This window comes from Hippopotamus amphibius, chromosome 2, assembly GCF_030028045.1.
Source record: "Hippopotamus amphibius kiboko isolate mHipAmp2 chromosome 2, mHipAmp2.hap2, whole genome shotgun sequence".
NCBI lineage: Eukaryota > Metazoa > Chordata > Mammalia > Artiodactyla > Hippopotamidae > Hippopotamus > Hippopotamus amphibius.
In genome coordinates this window covers 42,607,208-42,630,689 of record NC_080187.1, presented here as the reverse complement: position 1 = coordinate 42,630,689, position 23,482 = coordinate 42,607,208, and positions in this window count along the sequence as shown.

Here is a 23,482-nt window from a genome sequence, read left to right as displayed (position 1 = left end):
AAGTCGAGGCTATAAGTAAATGGATGTTGCTCCAGGATGCTGCCTTGTTCTTTGCAGAAGCAAAGCCTAATTTCCATGGTGTCCAGAGCCAGCAGAGTGAGAAACCTCTCAGGTCATGAGAGCCCAGAGCTCAGGCTTGCTCTCTTTGCTAATATTATACTGGGGAAGAATCTTATTAGGAATCAGATATCTACCACATTAAAAATTCTTAGTGGTAAAAGTTGAATTGGCTTTTAGGAGAAAAAACTGGGGGATGAGATGAGTGGATAACAATCTACTTAAGGCAAGAGCACAAAACAAAGGAACAGGAGAGTGACCAGAAGGGTAGCAATAGTAATAACATTGACTAAAGTCTTATTTTGTGAAAAAACTTGCTAAAATCAGTCAATACCAGTCATGGGGGGGGTGGTGGTGGTTTCTTGTTCAGATGCAAAATTCTGATTCAGTAAGTCTCCAGGATGAGGTGGATGCTGCTGATTAGGGCACAAACTTTGAGTAGCTAGGGGCCAGCTGCTTAACACAGTGAATTAGACTAAGATGGGAAAGATGGATTTAGAACAGATTGTAGCGGGTCCTGAAGACTAGATTGAAGAGTTTGATTTCTAAATGTAGACAACGGAGCATTGATGGATTTAGATGAACTGCCATGAAGTGATTTGTAATTTTAGGACTAATCATAAGATAGGCAACAAAGGGATCATGCAGGATGGAATGGATTTGTTTGAAGTTTAAAAGACTTGATAGGACTTGGAGAGATATAAAATATGTTGAGTCAAAGGAGATAGTCAGTAAAAACCCCAAAGTTGTGAGGCAGGATGAAGAGAAAAATATTTCCATTACAAAAAGTGGTAAGTGAAGAGAGTTGGTGGATGGTGAAAATGATACTTGAGAACACTTTCCTTTTATATCTAAAGGTATGCTAATATCATTGATAATGTTGGCAGATATCTAATGAATATTGACAGACAATAAAGCCCAGCCTTTGGCTGAGAGACAATAAATATGTGCATACCAAAAGAAGATGAGAAGTTTGGGGAAAAATTAAATGTTAAATTTTTGAAAGAGTGTTATTATGAGCTGTAGAGTGAAGGAATAAAGGAAATGAATGGAAATGAGAACTTATATTCAGAAATTGATATGCAACTTCTAAAGCAACATACAAACATTGCAGGAGAGAGAGAAAACAAGCTTCAACTGAGGTCTTATTCATAAAACATCGGCTCGAGTATGTCATTCAAGCTCTTTGCATAATTGTAGTTCAATCCTTCTGCTGCATTTGCTATTTATGTGGCTCAATTTATTATACAACTTAGGACAAGCATTTTGGGGGATTCATTAATTTGTGTGGGAGTGTGTGTTTCTTTTTAACCTAAAGATGGCTTATCCACATTTAACTCTGAGAAGATTCAGATTATAAAGTGATTCTAATGAGTGTTTTGATGATAGACAGAGGCTTGAGCTCTTAGAATATTTTGTTGTTGTTGTTCCTTGTACTGAATCATCTGGTAGAGCTGCTGTGGAAGGAACTCTTTATTGTATCCTTTTCTCCTTTTTTTCCATAACATTACATTTTTATTTACATAAATGTCAAGTTAAAGACTACCTTTCCCGGCTTCCCTCATGGCTAGAGATGGTCATACAACTAGATTTTGGCCATGTAATACGAGTAAAAGTGGTTTATGAAACTTCTTTAAAGAGGAATAAGACTGTGCCCAACTACTGCAGTTTCTTTCTATATCTGATGATTAAAACATGGACATGGTGGTAAACTACCTTGGACTATGCAGAACACAAATGTGGCACAGTTTGTGCCACGAACATTAAGGGCAGAGCTGAAACTCTTCCATGAAAGAGAAGTACAGTTCAATCTTGTGTATTTGGGGCTTTGTTACAGTAGCCAAATCTGTGTTCTAATGAATACAAGTAACTTTGAGAAAGGTGTTCTCAAAACCCTATTTCACCTCTAGACCTTCCTCCCTAAGCAGAGGCCCTCTCATCTATTTCAGTTAACTATTAGAGCATTCTTCCACATTTGCTTTTGTCCCTAAAGTCTCTGTAACTGTTCATTCCCCCCGCTCAGTTCAGGAAAACCAAACATTTTCTTCTCCCTAAAGTCCACTCTTCCACATATACCCTCAATCATATTCCTTCTTAATTCATTGAATGACATAAGCTAACCATTATTTCCTTTTTTTTCTTTCATTACGGTGCCCTTCATTCCTACTTTCAACTGGTTTCTTTTCTTCAAACATGCATAGTTCTCCTTGAACTGGGAAATGAAATCTTCAGTTGAGTATTTTGTGGTTCCATATCTTCATTTTTTTTTGTGCCAAACTACTCAAATGATGGGGATATGTATACTGTTTCAATTTCCTTTTCACTAACTCTTTATATAGTACTCTTAAGAAAAGTCTCCAATTCTAATTATGTTATTTAACTACCTTTTTAAAAGATCATGTTTTGTTCTTTCCCTTTCATTATTAAAATAATAAATGCCAATTTAAAAAAAAATCAGAATGTGTAAAAGAGACCTAATCTCTAATCTGCCATCTAGGATATATGTATATATAATAAATATAAATGACATGGAATAATTATCCTATTATAAATTTTGTGACATATGCCAAATAGTATATTTAATATTTATAATATGTATGTATAATATGAATATAATTTTATAATTCATATAATATAAATATAGTTATTAATATTCATGTAATATTTGGTATATCCTAATACTTATATCCTGTATATATTATATATGATGTTTTATATATATTTATTATAAATATTAGTATGCATGCCAAATATTTTATATATAATATAAAATTATGTTTTATATATAATACGTGGCATGCATCCTAATCTTTACAATTATATCTATTTTTATATTTCTTTTATACAATGAAATCATACTCCATATATATTAAATTCTTCTTTTTAGATGAAAATATAGTTTGGACATCTTTCCTCACCAATATGTGTTCCGTTAATACCAGGAGAATACATAGATATGCATTAATTTATTTAAACAATCCCTTATGGTTGAAGATTCGAACTGTTTTCAGTTCTTGCCATTATACACAATGTTCCAACATTCATCTCTATATGCCATGCTTGCTTTCTCTTTTTTGTTCTCACTGATGTTGGTCTCTTCCCTGTGAAAAGTGCTTTCCTCTATATTCTCCCATATTCAATTCAAGCAGAATAAGATGTAACTGTAACCTAAATTCTCCATGAAATCTGCCCATTTTCCTCTTCTCATCATTATGTGTCTATCTGAATTTATGAACCCACTTTCCCCATGCATCTTGGTAGTTAATTATATATAGTCTCCAATTATTCATACTTATATGCATGTTAATACTAAGACCTATTAGACAATGGATAGGCTTCTTCTATAACGCCCAACAGAGCACCATTACTTTGTGAAAAGCTGTGTCTCCATTTGAAGAATTTCAGGTCTCACAGGAGGTGTGTGTGTGTGTGTGTGTGTGTGTGTTATAGAGATTGGAGGGGAAGAGGCAAGGCAGAGAGGTTTAGAAGTTTTATTTTGGTTTGTTTGACATGTGAGGTTATCACTACTCCCAATTCCCAGAATAAATTTGCCAGGAATCACTCATCAAATTAATTTTGTTAGCTCAATTGACATTTGAACAGGGCCATCATGTTTATGACTCTAATGGAGTCATGGGGTAGCGCCTGTAAGAAGGGGGACATGAAAGGGGGACAAAAGTAGAGAAGGAAGCAGCAAGGAAAAGAGCTGGAGGTCTGGAAGCAGAAATGCATCAGATGAGACAAATGGGTTGAGGTCAGTTACTCAGATTTAAGTCCATGATTAGAAACTAAGAACCTAGAGCTTTCTCTTTACATGACTCAGGTTAGCAGTCAGATTTTGTATTTTTTCCACCCAGACCACATACTAGAAGGCCAAATACTAATTATTTACCTTTCACAGGCCTCAGCTGGTCAAGTGAAGTTAGTATTTACTGTCCTGTCTACATCAGTGCAGCTTAAATTTCCTACTATGTAACAAACGCACTTCAAAAACTTTAAACTCTGCAAAGCTGTGGCAGATTGCTTTTTCTAAAGGTAGTTGTGTAGCATCTCCTACCCTACATCATCTGTGATACTGCGATTTTACTGCTCTTCTGTCAAGAGATGGGGATCTACATCCCCTCCCCATGAATCTGGGTGGGTTGTGACTGCTTCAGCCAATAGAGAGTGCAGATGTGATGCTGCGTGACTTCTAAGTCTAGGTCACGAGAGGCAGTGTAGATTCCACCTTGTTTTCAGGAACACGCTTATGAGCGCCCTGAGCTGCCATGTAGGAAGTCCAGCTACCCAGAGGCTGCCATGTTTTGAGGAAGCACTAATCACATGGAGAGGCCCTGGGTAGCTGTGGAATTAAGATACCTTCAAGTGACTCCTATCCTATCCTCCGTCAGCCATTCTAGTCTTCTCAGCTGAGGCTCCAGACATCACGGAGCAGAGACAAGCCATGCTCACTTGCCCCGGCCTGATTCTGACCCATAGAATAATTGACCATAATGAGATGGTTATTGTTTTATTACCTAAAGTTGGGGATGGTTTGTTATGCAGCATATATAACCAGAACAAAACCTGAGATATGACAGTCATTATTACTGTAATAAACTGACTTAGAAAGTAGCATCACCTGATTTAATCACTGACAAAAAACAAAGATGAATGAGTTGGAAGCTACAGTAGAAAGTAAAGGATATGTGGTATAATCAGTGCTTTTTTCACAAGTGAAGTTTCAAGACAGAGAGCGTCTGTGGCACTTAGTCTGACAAATTAGACTTTTTGCCCTGGCGTCGGCTGGAATTATGAAATTCACCAAAACTCTCTGGCCTTGGTCTTTAACAATGAACCCGGGAGAGGTGCAGGCTGTCCCAGTCCCCAAGTGCGTCTTGTGTCTCTGCCAGACCGAACATCATGAGACAGCACACACAAACTGTTGCCCTGATCCAGAGCAGCTGTCTAATTACAATTTTGTTATTATTAATTACAGAGTAGAAAATCATTTGTAATTAGCTCAGCCTAAATCATAGTTTAAACAGCCAAAAATTACATTACAAACTAAAGTGTAATTAAAGCACTACACTAAAGTGTTTATTTAAACCCAGTTTAGTTACTGCAAATTTTTCAATCAGCTTCTCAGGCTCATACATAGATTTAATTAGTCTCCAGTACTGACAGTTTAGTGCATTTATTCATTAAGCGTCAATATTGCCGAACAAATGTAAATAAAATATAGACAGAGATGCTTTAAAGGGGCAGTCATGAAACATCTGGGCGAGATAATGAGGCTGGGAAAGATGTGAATGTTAATGAGTCTCCCAGGCTGCTGGAGAAGCACTGGCTCTGGGAAGCAGGGAATCTCAGTACTGAGCACATTTGCAGTGTAGGTTTGCACTGCAGATTGACTGGAATGGTCCTGTGGCGTGGGGCAGACGTCAATTGAATTCAATTCTTGCCCCTGCTCTAGGGTCGATCTCAGGTGCCACTCAGTAGAATTCTGGCTAAAGATAAAAGAGAACATCCCACTCTGGGGCTCTACGTATCTTCTTAAGAAACAGAAGAGCTTATAAAGGGATTTTCAGGATGAAGTAGCTTCTTTCTTGAGGGGTTTAGAGACAGTGCTCTCTGTGGTGATGAGTATCAAGCATATTCCATGGAGTGAATTTTCTATTTGAGGACTATTGTTTGGAAAATCATCCTTGCCACGCATGCAAAAATGCTTGCACACACTTCTAAATGAGTTCCAGATTCTTCAAAGTACTCTTCAGGGGAGCGCTACTCATTGCTTGATAGGGCTGCCATTTCTCAATGCCTTCTTGGTAGTTCTTTCTGAAATGCCTTCAGAATCACCCTCATCATTTCTTGCTGGATTGCCTTCATAGCCTCCAAACACTTCTCTCATTTTCCAGTCTTGTTTCCCCACCATCTTTTTTTTTTCCATCCTACTGCCAATATTGTTACTCTAGAATGCAAGCCTCTTATGACATTGCTCTGCTTACACCTTTAAGGTAGTGCCTCACTCCCTCCAAGGTTCAGAAGCTGAAACATCTCACCTGAGGTCCTCTGTAAACTGTCCATTCTCTGCTTCTCTGTCATCATCTCAGCACTCTATCCTGCACCCTAATTCTTTAGGATTCCCTGAAAGCATCAAGCTATCTTTTGCCTCCACGCCTTTTGCACCTATGGTATCCTGATAAGTGAACTGATTTCCTTGCCTTGGCTTGGCCAAATCCTATACATCATTCAAAATTCACCTCTGGCAATATCTTTGGGAAATGTTTCTTGATCTGTCCTTCACTTTGAGTGACTAGCCTCCCGCAATGTTTCCATGCTTTTATTGTTTTTGTATCATTTACACTATATGCAGTAATCATCTAGGCCTGCCGAGACCAATAAAATAAGAGGTTTTTGAGTTCAAGGAGGTGGTAATACATAATGACTTTAGGCAGTCATTATTCATTATTAATTTCAGTATCCCCAGCACTGTCTATGGTGCTTGTCACATCCCAAGTGCCATGTAAATATCTGATGTACGAAACATGGCACTATTATTTTAGGTGTGTTGATGATTGCCAGCCTTTATGTATTTGAAGATAGACTATATTTTTGCAAATAGTAATAAATAATTTGAAGAAAAGGTCAATAAATAGCATGAGTAATATAGTTGTGTCAAATGATTTTTGGTAAAATAAAATCATATATGAGTAAAAGTAATGTCTTTTGTAGAATAAACTAGATGTGGATTAATTATTTCTGAAAAATCTCTCAGTAACATTAGAATAAGGATAATACTAATTTGGTTGTTTTTAAATACTTAACAAAATCAGTTTTAATGTTTTATAATTACCTATAGCATTTTTGTCATAGCTAAGTATTAGTACTGCCACTGGACAGAAGTATTTTGACAAATTTTGCATTATAAGTAAATAACAACACTGGTCATGAACACACTAGATTCACATATTCTTTGGTGTACATCGGTTTTGCCCTTGACAGTTATGTGACCTTGGGTAATTTATTTAACCACTTTGTGATTTGGTTTCCTCATCTGTAAAATTGCCATTAAAATAATATGAATCTTATAGGCTGTATTGAGAATTAAAGCAGTTAATAGATGTAAATCTTTTAGGATAGTGTCTAGTATATAGTAGATGCTACATAATAGTTTGCAAGTATTACTTTTACATTACTAATATTATTTGCTTTCTTAACTGAGATGTCAAGTTCTATGTAGAAGCTCAACTTAAAGAAACCACTGATACTTGGAAGAGGAGCAGTTTCAATGCAACAGAGTTGGACTGAGCTAGTGGATCTTAATTTAGATGTTGATATTTGTCTAATTATTTTGCTCTCATTTGTGTTTGTGGTATGCATTTTTTAGATGAGAAGCAGATAATACATCAATAGTGTAGCTAACAGTTCCTCCTGGACTGTGTACATATTTACCTTTGAGATGTAAAGATGAGTAAGGAGAGCCATATAAATCCACTTAAAACCAATGGAAGTAACTAGACTTTAGCTGCAAATTATCAGGTTATGTCTCTTTGAAAATAAATAGTCTACAAAAGCATTGAAATTCTTGATATGCAGTGATGAGACATTCAAGTTTTGAGGACTTACTTGAATATATTTTACAAGTAAAGAAAGAACTGACTTTTTCTCCAACCATTCATCTTTTACTTTGTTACCATTTAATATCCATTCACAGAACAGCTTCTAGTACCATGTACTGATCTAGTTCTGGAAAAGTTTTTGTTCTACTTAAGTTAAATATGCGTAAAGAATTTAAACACCCCTATAGAACTGCTCTTTTCAGGACAGGTCTTTGGTATTATGTCACTGGCCTAGATTGAGGAATGTCATCACAAACAATTCAGTGAGACTAGTCCCTCCATGTAAGAATGATTTGTTCATTACACAACTCGACATCATTCTTATAAGAATCAATGAGCAAATTTCTTTTTGTGTTTTCCTGTTTATTCAGAACTGGTTTTGATTCACTCCTTGTACAGATATCTAGAAAATCCAGAGTCAAATTCATGACCACCTTTTAGTAAATGAATGACATTTTGCAATGTGCAGTTCACATATTTTTATTACTTCTCTCTTACTGTCATTTCTCTTTATTTTCATACCTCATCCGCTTATTTCAATGTTATTATTGAAAGTGTATATTATTGAATATGATATGTATTTATGAATCTATCTTATATGTTTTAGAACAAGGACAAGTATAAATAAAAATAATGGAAGAAGGAAAGGGAGAGAAAGGAATAAAATGAGGAAAGAAAAAAGGAAGAAGGAAGAGGAAAAGTTTTTAAGCAGCTTAGTCCAAATGTACCATATGGTGAGATTTCTTATAGGCAAAGCAAATAAATTGTATTCCTTGTAGAATAGGACACTAGCAGTAATGGGGACTACCTCTGTCTACACATATGTGACCTCCTTCACTCCAAGAATTGTTTGCAGGACATTCTGTATTATCATGGGAAGGAGTCATTCAATTGGTTGATGGCTTGTATGTATGAAATTCATTGAGAACCCCAAAGCTGTATAGATTCCAATAAGTCAAGAGAGCACTTCCATTATGAAGCTAAGTCTGTCTGATGTGTGCAGGATGGTGTTCATTAAAAAACAAGGGTGGGATCACCCTCTGTTCTAACTTATAATATGCTTGCTAAAAACCTTGGAATACCATGCAAGATCGTTGAACTTATTATTTAAATTCTTCCACTTATTTGGATTTTCCTTCCTTTTATTTTATTTGAAATGAATTCAGAATCATTATAAAAGCCTGCAGCAGCTTTCAGCAAATCAGCTGCTTCCACCAAAGTTCTTTACACCCTGACAGCAAATTGTTTGAAGTTTTCAAGGTTATAAAAAAGTTGGTCTTCAAGAAAAAACATTGTTTTCTTTTGAATATTCTTTTGCATTTTTCTTTATATTGTAAGTTTAAAGTGGAGAATGAAAATGTAGTAGATGAATATAATATTATTGTTAGAATGTCAGTTGAGAATATAAAATTCAAGTCAGTAAGTGGTCTGCTGCAATTTCATCCTGGAAATTGTAGAAGGAGCTAGTCTTATACATTAGAAGCCTTGGAATCCAAAAAGATTTCTTTTTTCTTCCCTGAAAACTCCTCAGAGGATAAAACCCATCATGCCATAATTGGATATAAAGCTTATTATACAAACACCCTAGGGAGAAAGACATGTTTTCTTAAATTTATGCTAATATAAACAAGATAAATATCTCCCAGCTCTAGGACCACAGTTAGGAGCTGAACTCTGAGAGCATACCTCTGGGCATAAATTCGAGTTATATTTCAAGGTCTGGTGGTAGAAGTTTGTGGTGCTCTTTCTTATTCCCTTTTGCTAAGATGCCATGGAGAATAAGAGCTAAATCTACAGGCTCTCTAATGGAACAGAGAAACCAGAACCTGGCGTGTACAGAACTGCCTCCTACCAGGTGGGATCGCCCTCAGGGTGTATGATGGTTGTAAGATTGACTGATATGAGCACATCAGGTCCAGTCTGGTAGTTTTAGAATTGGACTTATTTGGGGGCCAGATATCTGGAAAGAAGAATTACACCAAAGCTGCAACTTCTTACCACTACTACCAAGCAATCTGAGTTCTCTTCTCTGAATAGCTGGCGTCAGATATGTCCTCAAAAGGACAAATCCTGGAACTGTTATCACTGGAACAAGCCCTGGCCCCTCGGTTCCTGGAGACGCAATGCCGTCAGATCGATCCTTCCAAGACATAGCTCTGTTTATGTTACTGCTCTAGTTAAAAGACTTTAATAGACCAAGTTCTTCCTCTTAACATACCTAATTTTCTGGGTATATTCCAATTACTTTTGGAGCCCATGGCCCATATGGTAGGGGTCTCTCCTCCGATTCCCAGTTCTTTCTCTCTTTTTCTCATTCCTCCTCCCATCTCTGTGAACCACCGAAAGTGACAGTGCTGTCGGTGGCCTGACTTCAAGCTTTCACTTGGATTTATGGTCAGCCCCCCTTTCCTCATAGTCTATCTTGGGCCCATCTTTGAATTGCCAGCATGATGCTGTCTTCTCATATACTCTTCTCCTATGGTATTCAGATTCTCTGCTTGTTTGGTCTAAGATTCATTTCCCACCACTTCCCCACTCTGCTCCATATTACAAGGGACTGGACTATGCTAATTAGATTTCCCAGGCTCCGTGGTCTGTTGGCTTCCATTGGAGATTTACCTAATGTCCCCAGAGATGGGATATTGGAGGAAGGAAGGAGCCGGGGTTTGTATACCTATCTTTCTCTACCCCAGGTAGCTGTCATCTCCTCCATGATTGCAGCTCCAACTGGGTAGCTCTTGCTGTGGTTCTAATACCCACTGGGTGGCCACAACTCATTGGCTCAGGAAACCATGTCTCCTCATTTTGTCTCTCCAGCTCTAGGGGTGGTAAGGGGTTTCTGCTGTTGCTGTTCTGTCACTTGCCTCACCATGAGGCTTTCCAGGCCTTCTAGCTCTTTGGGAACTGCTTCCCAGCACCATTTACTCTGCTCAAATTCTTGTTGGGAAGTGATATCTTCCTCAGTGGACTGCTCTTGATGCAACAGTTATCTTCATTATTCTCCTTCTTACTCAAACCAAACTTTTTTCTATTGACTAGTTATTTAGCAAGATGTCTTATTTCATAAAGAACAAAATAATTCTTTAACTTTTCCAGTTAAATGTCTAAAAGTTAATGTCTTCAGATGGTGTGAAACGCAATATCTCAGGCCTACAGGGTGGTAAACAAAAGAGGACTGTGTTTTGAGGCCTCCTGCTGACGGTGCTAGAAAATCAATCTCTTGTGAGAAAAAGCTCCCAGCAATATAGATCCTTAGAACTACTTACCATTATGTCAAATTCACTTTAGCATCTGCAAACAGACATGATGCATAAATACTGAGAGAAGCACTGTTTTCTCTGTTTACACTTAAAATCCTAAAGTTGTATAGATTTTTATAATCAAGTAAACTTTGTAATTCAATAATGAGCCCTTTATTTAACCCTTACATTCTTAATGTCTTGGGTCAATTTCTGACTCATTGAAAAAAAACAAATAAGTTCACACATGGTTCACTCCATCAAGACATAACTAAGTAGTAAGGAGGAAACTTTCATTTTGAATGGTGGTGTCTCCTCCTTCTCAGTTCCCTGAAGGCTCATGTTCCATTTCTCTTCCACCTTGAGCAATGGTGGTATCACAGCCAGTTCAGTCAATGAAACTCCCAGAGAAAAACACATTTCTATGATACTTCAGCAAAGTGTACCATCTGCTTCAATCCCAGGACAAATTAGGTACAAACTATGTTTTCAAATTTTTCAGTGTTAATAGTCAAGGGCTTGGCTAGACATCTAGTGTATATTGATGAGCACTGGGGAGCTGATTGGATGGGGGATGCAGGTGTCTTCTAGTTGGTCCGATGCTTACCTAGAGGACAGAGGGAAAAGATGCTTGGGCTTCTTTCCTGGAAGTGTGTCTGTTACTCAGAACAGTTCACTGTGGCATGGACTCCTTGCCACTCTCCAGGTAGTACTTCTGCATCCAGAGTATCATGCTTTTAGTCACTCATTCATTCAAATGCTCTGCCCCCCTTGCAACCTCATGCCAGTGATCTAGAGAAAAGGGCCCATGCTCTTCATGTTCATATGTAGATCTCTTGTAAAAATCCTTTTTGTTATACGTAAAATCATGCCTGACTGCTCTAAACTGCAGTGTTGTAGTCATAACTCCTTATGGGCATGTGTTCAGGGCTGATTTCAACTGGGATGCTCCCATTCATCAAAGAGGTAGTGCCTTTACCAAGCTAGTCATTTAGTAGTTTGAATACACCCTACTCTTGTCGACATATTTAATGAACCAGTTCCTAAACTGTGCCAGGCACTGTGCTGTTACTATCTTGTTGAATAAGACAGACATGATTCTTAGCCCACAAAGAGAAAACAGTATTAACAAATGGTAAAAATAAAGTATGATGATGGTTTTGATAGGGAAAGGGGTGAATAGTATGGAAGTACACTGCAGGTAGTTTAATGTAACATAGAAAACAGAGAAGGCCTCTTTGAGTGACATTCAACATGAGATCTGATGGATGAGTGGAAGTTATCTAGAAAATGTCTGTGTTGTCTAAAAAATGTATGTCAGGGACAGGGGAGGGAAGGGTGGCAGTTCCAGTAAGAGGGAGCAGCATGTACTAAGATGTGACAGAAAGAACAGTGATGAAAGATCTGAAAGAGCTCAGAAAGACTGGAGTGAAAGGTGGATCCCCAGCAGGTTAGGCTAAGCAAGTAGGCAGTGGCGAGACCCTTGGATGGGTTTGTAAAATACACTGTAAAATTTGAACCTATCCTAAAGGCAAGGGGACATCTTTCCAGCATGGACCGTCATTCTTAGAAGATCTTTCTGCAGAGTGAAAAAAAGGTTTTGAGATGAGAAAAATGTCTGTTACTGCAATCCAAGGGAAATAACTGGTGGTGGCCAGGAGTGAATTCTGGTAATTGAAATGGAGAGAAATGGATGGATTCAAGAGGTATTTAAGAGGTAGGGCCATTTGTCACTTAATATACATTGTGCAGCTTGAATACTTGGTTGGTTTCATATATATGTGTGTGTGTGTGTGTGTGTGTGTAATTTCTGTGTTGCTCATATATTCTGAACCAAAAATGAGGACCCCTCATTGTTCATCAAAATTGTAGCTATCTTGGAAAAATCTGAGATTTTTATATTTACACTGATCTTCCTAGTTTATTAAAAGTCTATCAAGGATACATCATGGTGTCCCACAGTACCTAGCACATATTAGGTATAAGTACCAGACATCTATTAGGTGCTCAGTAGTGTTGTTTGATGATGTCAGATGTGCCTGTGTGAAATTCAGCAACTCCAACAACTCCAAGGGCACATGTTCTGACCTCTTCCTCCGTGAAGGGTGGCTGGATTGTTTGCTGCTGATATACTTTTCTTTATGACCTAGGTAGAATATATTTAGTAGAAAGTGATAAACAACATGGTGTTTCTGGAAAATCTTGAGTCTGATGACCTCTGGACCAACACTGAGTTCACCACACTTGCAGTTCATAAGCACATTTGCCCTTAGGCTGTGTTTGAGAGACTAAAGGGCTTTCATTTAATATGAAGCTGATATTATTGATTTTTCTCCCACACATGGTGGGGGTTTGATAACCCAGACCTTGTATTTATTAGCCTGACTAATCATTAGTAGTAGTCGAACTTCAGAAAGTTCAGGGCTTTGGTGGAGTTTCAAGTCCTCAATCCTGGATGCTTATCAGGAGTGGAGGGAAAGCACTGAAGATTTTTTCCTTATTCCTGAACTGTTCTCTTAGTGGTATTTGTTTTCCTTTACCCCAGCCTTTCTGTTCATGGACAATCCCATAATTATCTCATTTATAAATTCCTTTTCTATAGTTTCTTTTTGTTGTTCTTCCATTCTGAAGTTTCAGCCCAAAAGGTGTACAGAACTCTTCAACAGAAAGATTCATTTTTTAAAATTACCGTGGGCAGGGGGTATTATTTCAATAGCCTCCAATGTACAACATGGTGTAGTAGAAAGAACATAGCCTGTAACCAAATACCCCAGTTTGAAGACAGTTTTAGCCACTTATACTGTAAAGTTGTGCAAATGACATATTTTCAGCTTTTGTTCCCTTATTTGCTGAGTGCGGATAAAAATAATCCAATTCACAGGTTTTTAATATTAAGTGACATAACATATGTAAAGGGTTCTTCTTTAATACAACCTGGCATATAGTAGTAGATGGTCAAAAAATACTAACTCCACCATCCCTTTTCTTTTTATTTATCAACTTATCTATTAGTCAGAGACTGAGCTGAGACTGTCTAATGCTTCTTAGCTGCCACTCTTAGACTTCCAAATAATCTGTAACAACCTAAAGAGCCATATCCATGATGAATTGATTTTGTATTTCCCAGTCTTGACCTGGTATGTACTCAATAAGCTTTTTTGAATAAATTCATGAAATAAACTTGTTGAAGATGGTGTACCTGTAAGCAATTTAGGAGAAGGAGGAAGCCTCATTCACTGTTATATTCCTAGTCCTTATCTCACAGGAGGGACTCAATAAACACTTGTCACTGAATTAGTGAATAAGTGAATGAATGAATGAAAATAATGATCTATTCCAACCTGCAATGATTTGGTGATGCAAAGCCCTAAATAGAGAGAAAATTTATCTATCAATTTAGGATGTGCTTTGATTGGGTAGCCTATAAGAAAAGACATGAAAAAGGAAGACAGAAATTTCAGAGTAAGTAGATTTGACCTGAGAAAACCCCTTACAAGGAAATTAATATCATTTTAAATAAATTCTAGGAATCAAGGACACGTTTTTGAGTTAGGGAAGAAATCAGCATATTAAGTGTTTGTACTGAAGGTATAAGACAATTTGTCAATAATCTGGTATACTTTTGAGGAAGATAAGGTTTATTTCTGTACCTCTTCTGTCTGTTATTGTCTTTTTTTTTTTTTCTTTCACTTTTTTGTTTTTTTTTAATCTCTCAAACATTGACTTTTCCCTTTTAACCACACTCCATGCTGCCTGGAGTCCTGAAACTTTTCTCACTGGTCAATCATTCAATGATTTACAACCCCTCAAGGGCAGCCTGTAGCCAAATGACTGATGGCAGGTTTGAAAGTCCATCTGTTTGCCTTGAGGCAGGACAAACACTGTGATATCATTTATTTTTTGGATATTCCTGTAGAATTAGGGTGGGTCTGGAAACTACTCAAAATTATATTATTTCTTGGCTTTTCTTCCTGGCCTGTTGTCCCACTTCCTTATTGATGTCTCTTGGGACCACTTTCTAAATAAATCACTTGCATAGGTACCCTCATTTCAGGGTCTGCTTTTTGAAAATTTGAGCTAAGATACTGGAACACTACTATAGGCCAGGCATTTCTCTCTAACTCTGCACCTGAAAATACTATTTACCATATATCTAGTGACTAATGAAGTTAAGATGATGTCACTCCAATTACTTTTTTTAAATTTAATTTAATTTAATTTTATTTTTTGGGGGGTACACCAAGTTCAATCATCTGTTTTTATACACATATCTCCGTATTCCCTCCCTTCCTTGACTCTCCCCCCTCGAGTTCCCCCCACCCTCCCCGCCCCAGTCCTCTAAGGCATCTTCCATCCTCGAGTTGGACTCCCTTTGTTATACAACAACTTCCCACTGACTATCTATTTTACAGTTGGTAGTATATATATGTCTGTGCTACTCTCTCGCTTCGTCTCAGTTTCCCCTTCACCCCCCGTCCCCTCCCATACCTCAAGTTCTCCAGTCCATTCTCTGTATCTGCATCCTTGTTCTTGTCACTGAGTTCATCAGTACCATTTTTAGATTCTGTATATGTGAGTTAGCATACAATATTTGTCCTTCTCTTTCTGACTTACTTCACTCTGTATGACAGATTGTAGTTCTATCCACATCATTACATATAGCTCCATCTCATCCCTTTTTATAGCTGAGTGATATTCCATTGTGTATATATGCCACATCTTCTGTATCCATTCATTTGTTGCTGGGCATTTAGGTTGCTTCCATGTCCTGGCTATTGTAAATAGTGCTGCAATAACCATTATGGTACAAGTTTCTTTTGGGATTATGGTTTTCTTTGGGTATATGCCCAGGAGTGGGATGACTGGATCATATGGTAGTTCTATTTGTAGTTTTTTAAGGAACCTCCAAACTGTTTTCCATAGTGGCTGTACCAACGTACATTCCCACCAACAGTGCAGGAGACTTCCCTTTTCTCCACACCCTCTCCAACATTTGTTGTTTCCAGATTTTGTGATGATGACCATTCTGACTGGTGTGAGGTGATACCTCATTGTGGCTTTGACTTGCATTTCTCTGATGAGTAGTGATGTTGGGCATCTTTTCATGTGTTTGTTGGCCATCTGTATGTCGTCTTTGGAGAAATGTCTATTGAGGTCTTCTGCCCATTTGTGGATTGGGTTATTTGCTTTTTTGGTATTCAGCTTCATGAGCTGCTTGTATATTTTGGAGGTTAATCCTTTGTCCGTTGTTTCATAGGCCACTATTATTTCCCATTCTGAGGGTTGCCTTTTAGTCTTGTTTATGGTTTCTTTCACTGTGCAAAAGCTTTTAAGTTTCCTGAGGTCCCATTTGTTTATTCTTGATTTTAGTTCCATGATTCTAGGAGGTGGGTCCAAAAGGATCTTGCTTTGATGTATGTCATAGAGTGTTCTGCCTATGTTTTCCTCTAGGAGTTTTATAGTGTCTGGCCTTACATGTAGGTCTTTAATCCATTTGGAGTTTATTTTTGTGTATGGTGTTAGGAAGTGTTCTAATTTCATTCTTTTCCATGTTGCTGTCCAATGTTCCCAGCACCACTTATGGAAGAGGCTGTCTTTTTTCCATTGTATACTCGTGCCTCCTTTGTCAAAGATAAGGTGCCCATATGTGTTTGGGCTTACTTCTGAGTTCTCTATTCTATTCCATTGACCTTCCTTTCTATTTTTGTGCCAGTACCATACTGTCTTGATCACTATGGCCTTGTAGTATAGTTTGAAGTCAGGAAGCCTGATTCCACCAACTCCATTTTTCCTTCTCAAGATTGCTTTGGCTATTTGAGGTCTTTTGCCTTTCCATACAAATCGTAAGATTTCTTGTTCTAGTTCTGTGAAAAATGCCATTGGTAATTTGATCAGGATTGCATTGAATCTGTAAATTGCTTTGGGTAGTACAGACATTTTCACGATGTTGATTCTTCCAATCCAGGAACATGGTATGTCCCTCCATCTGTTTATGTCATCTTTGATTTCTTTCATCAATGTCTTAAAGTTTTCTGCATACAGATCTTTTGCCTCCTTAGGCAGGTTTATTCCTAGCTATTTTATTCTTTTTGTTGCAATGGTGAATGGGAGAGTTTCCTTAATTTCTCTTTCTGCTCTTCCGTTGTTAGTGTATAGGAATGCAAGAGATTTCTGTGCATTAATTTTGTATCCTGCTACTTTACTAAACTCTTCAATTAGTGCTAGCAGTTTTCTGGTAGAGTCTTTAGGGTTTTCTATGTATAATATCATGTCATCTGCAAAGAGTGACAATTTTACTTCTTCTTTTCCAATTTGGATTCCTTTGATTTCTTTTTCTTCTCTGATTGCTGTGGCTAAAACTTCCAAAACTATGTTGAATAATAGTGGTGAGAGTGGACACCCTTGTCTTGTTCCTGTTCTTAGAGGGAATTCTTCCAGTTTTTCCCCATTGAGAACGATGTTGGCTTTTGGTTTTTCATATATGGCTTTTATTATGTTGAGGTAATTTCCTTCTATGCCCATTTTCTGGAGAGCTTTTCTCATAAATGGATGTTGAACTTTGTCAAAAGCTTTTTCTGCATCTATTGAGATGATCACATGGTTTTTATCCTTCAATTTGTTGATATGATGTATCACGTTGATTGATTTGTGTATATTGAAGAATCCTTGCATCCCAGGGATAAACCCCACTTGATCATGGTGTATGATTTTTTTAATGTGCTGTTGGAGTCTGTTAGCTAGTATTTTGTTGAGGATTTTTGCATCTATATTCATCAGTGATATTGGTCTGTAGTTTTCTTTTTTTGTGACATCTTTGCCTGGTTTTGGTATCAGGGTGATGGTAGCCTCGTAGAATGAGTTTGGGAGTGTTCCTCCTTCTGCAATATTTTGGAAGAGTTGAGAAGGATAGGTGTTAACTCTTCTCGAAATGTTTGATAGAATTCGCCCGTGAACCCATCTGGTCCTGGGCTTTTGTGTGTTGGGAGATTTTTAATCACTGCCTCAATTTCCGTACTTGTGATTGGTCTGTTCATGGTTTCTATTTCTTCCTGGTTCAGTCTTGGAAGATTGTATTTTTCTCAGAATGTATCCATTTCTTCCAGGTTATCCAATTTATTGGCATATAGTTGCTTGTAGTAGTCTCTCATGATGTTTTGTATTTCTGTGGTGTCCATTGTGACTTCTCCTTTTTCATTTCTAATTCTGTTGATTTGCATCTTCTCCCTTTTTTTCTTGATGAGTCTGGCTAATGGTTTATCAATTTTGTTTATCTTCTCAAAGAACCAGCTTTTAGTTTTATTTATTTTTCTGATGGTTTCTTTCCTTTCTTTTTCATTTATTTCTGCTCTGATCTTTATGATTTCTTTCCTTCTGCTCCCTTTGGGGTTTCTTTGTTCTTCTTTCTCTAGTTGTTTGAGGTGTAAGGTTAGGTTGTTTATTCGATAATTTTCTTGTTTCTTAAGGTAGGACTGTATTGCTATAAACGTCCCCCTTAGAACTGCTTTTGCTGCATCCCATAGGTTTTGGGTTGTTGTGTTTTCATTGTCATTTGTTTCTAGATATTTTTTGATTTCCTCTTTGATTTCTTTAGTGATTCCTTGGTTGTTTAGGAGTGAATTGTTTAGCCTCCATGTGTTTGTATTTTTTGCAGTTTTTTTCCTGTAATTGATATCTAGTCTCATGCCGTTGTGGTCTGAGAAGATGCTTGATATGATTTCAATTTTCTTGAATTTGCTGAGGTTTGATTTGTGACCCAAGATGTGATCTATCCTGGAAAATGTTTCATGTGCACTTGAGAAGAAAGTGTAGTCTGTCGTTTTTGGATGGAATGTCCTATAAATATCAATTAAGTCGAGATGGTCTGATGTGTCATTTAAAGCTTGTGTGTCCTTGTTTATTTTCTGTTTGGATGATCTGTCCATTGATGTAAGTGGGGTGTTCAAGTCTCCCACTATTATTGTGTTCCTGTCGATGTCCCCTTTTATAGCTGTTAACATTTGCCTTATGTATTGAGGTGCTCCTATATTGGGGGCATAGATATTTACCATTGTGATATGTTCTTCTTGAATGGATCCCTTGATCATTATGTAGTGTCCTTCCTTGTCTCTTGTAATAGTCTTTACTTTCAAGTCTAATTTGTCTGATATGAGTATTGCTACTCCAGCTTTCTTTTGACATCCATTTGCATGGAATATCTTTTTTCCATCCCTTTCCTTTCAGTCTATATGTATCCCTTGGTGTGAAGTGGGTTTCTTGTAGGCAGCATATAGAAGGGTCTTGTTTTTGTATCCATTCAGCCAGTCTGTGTCTGTTGGTTGGAGCATTTAATCCATTTACATTTAAGGTGATTATTGACATGTGTGTTCCAATTACCATTTTCTGAATTGTTTTGGGTTTGTATTTGTAGGTGTTTTCCTTTTCCTGTGTTTCCTACTTAGAGAAGTTCCTTTAGCACTTGTTGTAAGGCTGGTTTGGTGGTGCTGACTTCTCTTAACTTTTGCTTGTCTGGAAAGCTTTTGATTTCTCCCTCAAATCTGAATGAGATTCTTGCTGGGTAGAGTATTCTTGGCTGTAGGCTTTTCTCTTTCAGGACTTTCAGTATATCCTGCCATTTCCTTCTTGCCTGCAGAGTTTCTGTAGAAAGGTCAGCTGTTATCCTTATGGGTTTTCCCTTATATGTTATTTGTTGCTTTTCTCTTGCTGCTTTTAATATTTTTTCTTTGTGTTTAATTGTCGTTAGTTTGATTAATATGTGCCTTGTTGTATTTCTCCTTGGGTTTATTCTGTATGGGACTCTCTGTGCTTCTTGGACTTGGTGAATTATTTCCTTTCCCATGTTGGGGAAGTTTTCTACTATAACCTCTTCAAATATTTTCTCAGACCCTTTCTTTTTTTCTTCTTCTGGGATGCATATCATTCGAATGTTGGTATGTTTAATGTTATCACTGAGGTCTCTGAGACTGTCTTCTATTCTTTTTATTCTTTTTTCTTTTTCCTGCTCTGTGGCAGTTATTTCCCTCATTCTATCTTCCAACTCTCTTGTTGGTCTTCTGCCTCAGTCATTCTGCTGGTTATAGCATCAAGAGTATTTTTAATTTCAATTATTTTGTTATCCATTGCTGTTTGTTTTTCTGAGTTCTTATGAACTGTTTCTTGTACTTTCTCTATTTTGTTATTGAGATTTTGTATCATTTTTACTATCATTACTCTGAATTCTTTTTCAGGCATTTTTCCTATTTCCTCCTCATTTATTTGGTCTTGTGGGTTTTTTTCCTGCTCCTTTGCCTGCATGGTGTTTCTTTGTTTCCTCATGGTTGTCCAAACTTTTGGGGTTGCTTGTCCTGGCAATAGAGGTGTTTATAGAAGACTGTCCAAGCCTCACACTAATGTCCAGGTATTGGATTAAATGAATATTAAGTCTAGGAAACACATACATGTATAAGACACACAGTTACTGAATCCATTAGGACATAAGGCTCTAGAAAGACCTGACAGAACCCCAGTGTGCTATCAGATATTCAAAGAGAAACCCAACAGAAATTGACAACTGAAACAGAACAAATCAGAGACAAAAGCAAAAGCAAACAAACAAACAAATAACACCTTACACATACAAACATCAATCCAGGGAGATTTTGTAAGCTAGGATCAAATATAGAAAAGAGCCAGAGTACCACCAGAGAGAATGGAGATTCTCAGAGTGTAATTAGACAACTGTACTAAGAACTAAGATAAAGACAAAAGCCTAATATTAAATACCAAGGCAGTGCGTCATCTGGAGAATAGAGCAAGGAGTCTGAGGAGACCGATAGTGTTGCTTATAAGTATGTTAAGATAAAATACACTTAAAATGGCTGGAAGAAAGGGGAACAGAAGAGTGTAATGTGGTTGGAAATATGCAAATAAGAAGAAAGGAATAGAAATGTATAAAAGATAGGGATGAAAGGAAAGTATGAGAGATATATTGTCTGTACTACCAAAAACTTAGCTAGATATAGAAGTATATAAAAAGGCAAAAAAAAAAAAAGAATAAAAAAATCATTAAAAAATTATGTTATAAAACTTGTAGATCCCTTAGGGCTAAGATTGTATTTAATAAAGAAAAAAAAAAAGAGAGAGAGAGAGAAAAAGAAAAAAAAAAAAAATCCAGAACTGATCCCAGAATGGACCAGTTCAATAGGTATTGATAGTACTATTTCTGTTTCTTTAGCGTCTCAGCTGTAAGTGTCCTTCTCCTTGCCTTGGGTTTTTTTGCATTATTCTGTGACCAGCAGAGGTTCCTTTATTGTTTGTTTGTAAGCGTTGGTGTGTGGGGAGGGAGAGGGTACAATAGTGGCGCCTTCTCCTGGGAGTGAGTGAGCAGTGGCGCACTGTTGTTTCAGTCTGGCTTGGAGGTGCCTGTTGCAGAGGGAGGCCAGTGGCTCAGGCGTAAACAGAAAGTTTTAGAGTTGGGCCTCTCTCGGGTTTTTTTTTTGTTGTTGCTGTTGTTTTTTTTTTTTTTCCTCTAGGCAGCCTCCCTGCTGCTGGCGTTGCAAGGGGTTTTAATCTAGCCCCGCCCAAGCACCTGAGGGTGCTTGTTATCCCTGAGCGCCTTAGGTGGCCCAGGGGCGTCTCTCTACTGACTGTTGCAGAGGCACCGAAAAAGAGAGAGAGGCTAGGCGCGCGGCTCCTCCCCCCCCCCCCCCCCCCCGCCCGTGAGCCTGCAGCCTCCAGCCGCCATCATGGCCGGGCAGCTCGCAGGGATGGGCACTCCTCTCTGTGGACCTCCTCCCTCCTGTCCTCTCGGTCCGTCACCCTACCGGCAACAATGTTTCTCACCCTGAACCAGCTCTCCGGTTCCCACGCTCCCGCTCCCGGACCCTCCGTTCAGCCGCGGATCGATGTCTCGGTCCGGGAACGCTGAGCTGCGCTGCGGACCCTCTGTATGTTTGTCACTCCCTCCCGTCTGCCACAGCTCCGCCGCTTCACCCTCTTTGAGCCGTTGTAGATGCCTCCCTACCAGCTATGTCGGGCTCCCCGCAGTCCTTTCTGGTGTCAGAGGCCGTCTGCTGGTGTTCAGCTGGTTCTCTGTGGGAATTACTGCATCCTTCCGTGCATTCCCAATGCATCTGTGGAGAGGGATGCACTCCACGTCTCTCTACTTCGCCGCCATCTTTTCTCCCCGCAAATTCTTGATTTGACCTCCAAATGCTGCATTGTCTCCATGCAAATTAATCAGTATCTTTCTATGGCTTTGTAAATTGCCAGTCTAGGGCACACCAGCTTCAACCAGTCAAAAAACAGAGTGGCTTCACAGCACAGAGATGAACAACCATCTTCCTCTAAATTGTGCCTGCTGCCCCGTTCGTTACTCTCATTAATGACTCCAACCTCAACCTCCTGGGGAAATGAAGTGCTTTGTCACACACTGACCTTGCTTAAAAGATGATGTCTTCATCCTCTGCTCTTATTATCAAACAGAAAGTCTATTGTCACTCACAGTTCACTAGTAACAGTGCAGGAGGCAGGGTTGGACAATGTATACCAGGCCCTTGCAATGAGGTCTGGCAGGTCTCCTCAGGGAGGGACCAGGAAAAGAGTTTCCATGTAGATGTTATGCCCAGCTTCCTCCAACCACCTCATGCTCCCATCAAAAAGACATCATGATTAATAACAGCTGGAACGTTTGAACTAACTTTGAATTTGGTCTCTAAGGCTTTTATTTTTGTTGGCACAAACGGATTAGCAGAGCAGCTTCCCAGCCCTACCCTGCATCTCAGGGCCAGGCAATGACCTTTGTTTCTTTCAGTTTTGATTAGTGTTTACTTATCTGGGTTCATTTTCAGAAAATTCTGAGTATTTTTGTTCTTTTAATATGTGAATTGCCTCCTCTCCCCCAAAATTCCTGTGTTGAAGCCCTAACCCTACTGTGACTGTATTTGGAAATAAGACCTGGGAGCAGACCATAAAAGTTAAATGAGGTCATAAGTGTGGGGCCTGTATACTGTTAAGTTCTGTGATAGGAGGGCTTGTATCTATTTCACTTGTGAATTTATCCCCGGTAACCACCACAGGACTTGTCAAAGAATAAGTGCTCAATGAGTACTTATTGAATGAATGAAATTGAATAAATGAATTCCTGATTCATCATGGCCTAATTTATGTTAGGGCTTAAGCCCAAATCCTTGACATCCTAAGTAAGGTGACAGACAGCTCCACATCTCCTGACAAGATTATAGAAGATCACACATAAAGATGTTTGGATGCATGGACTCAGTCTAGGCAGGAGAGATATTTATCAGAATCTAATCATCCATATCTGTATCAATTCCTTTGCTTTCTCCCCCGCCTCCCATGCAACCCACATAGAACACTTGTAAAATTCTTTTCTCCTTCCCTCCAGTTTAGGGACTTGGAGTTAGATGGTTATTATCTAGAAAATGCATGTGATCAAGCAAATCTAAAGGCAGTTAATGGTAAATGGATCCAATCATGGATGCTCTAATTCTTAGGAACCTATGCCATGTAGATGTAATCAAATTCTGAAATTATTTCGGCCAGCATACCAGTTAATAAGGTTAATTATTTTAAAACATACGTGCAATT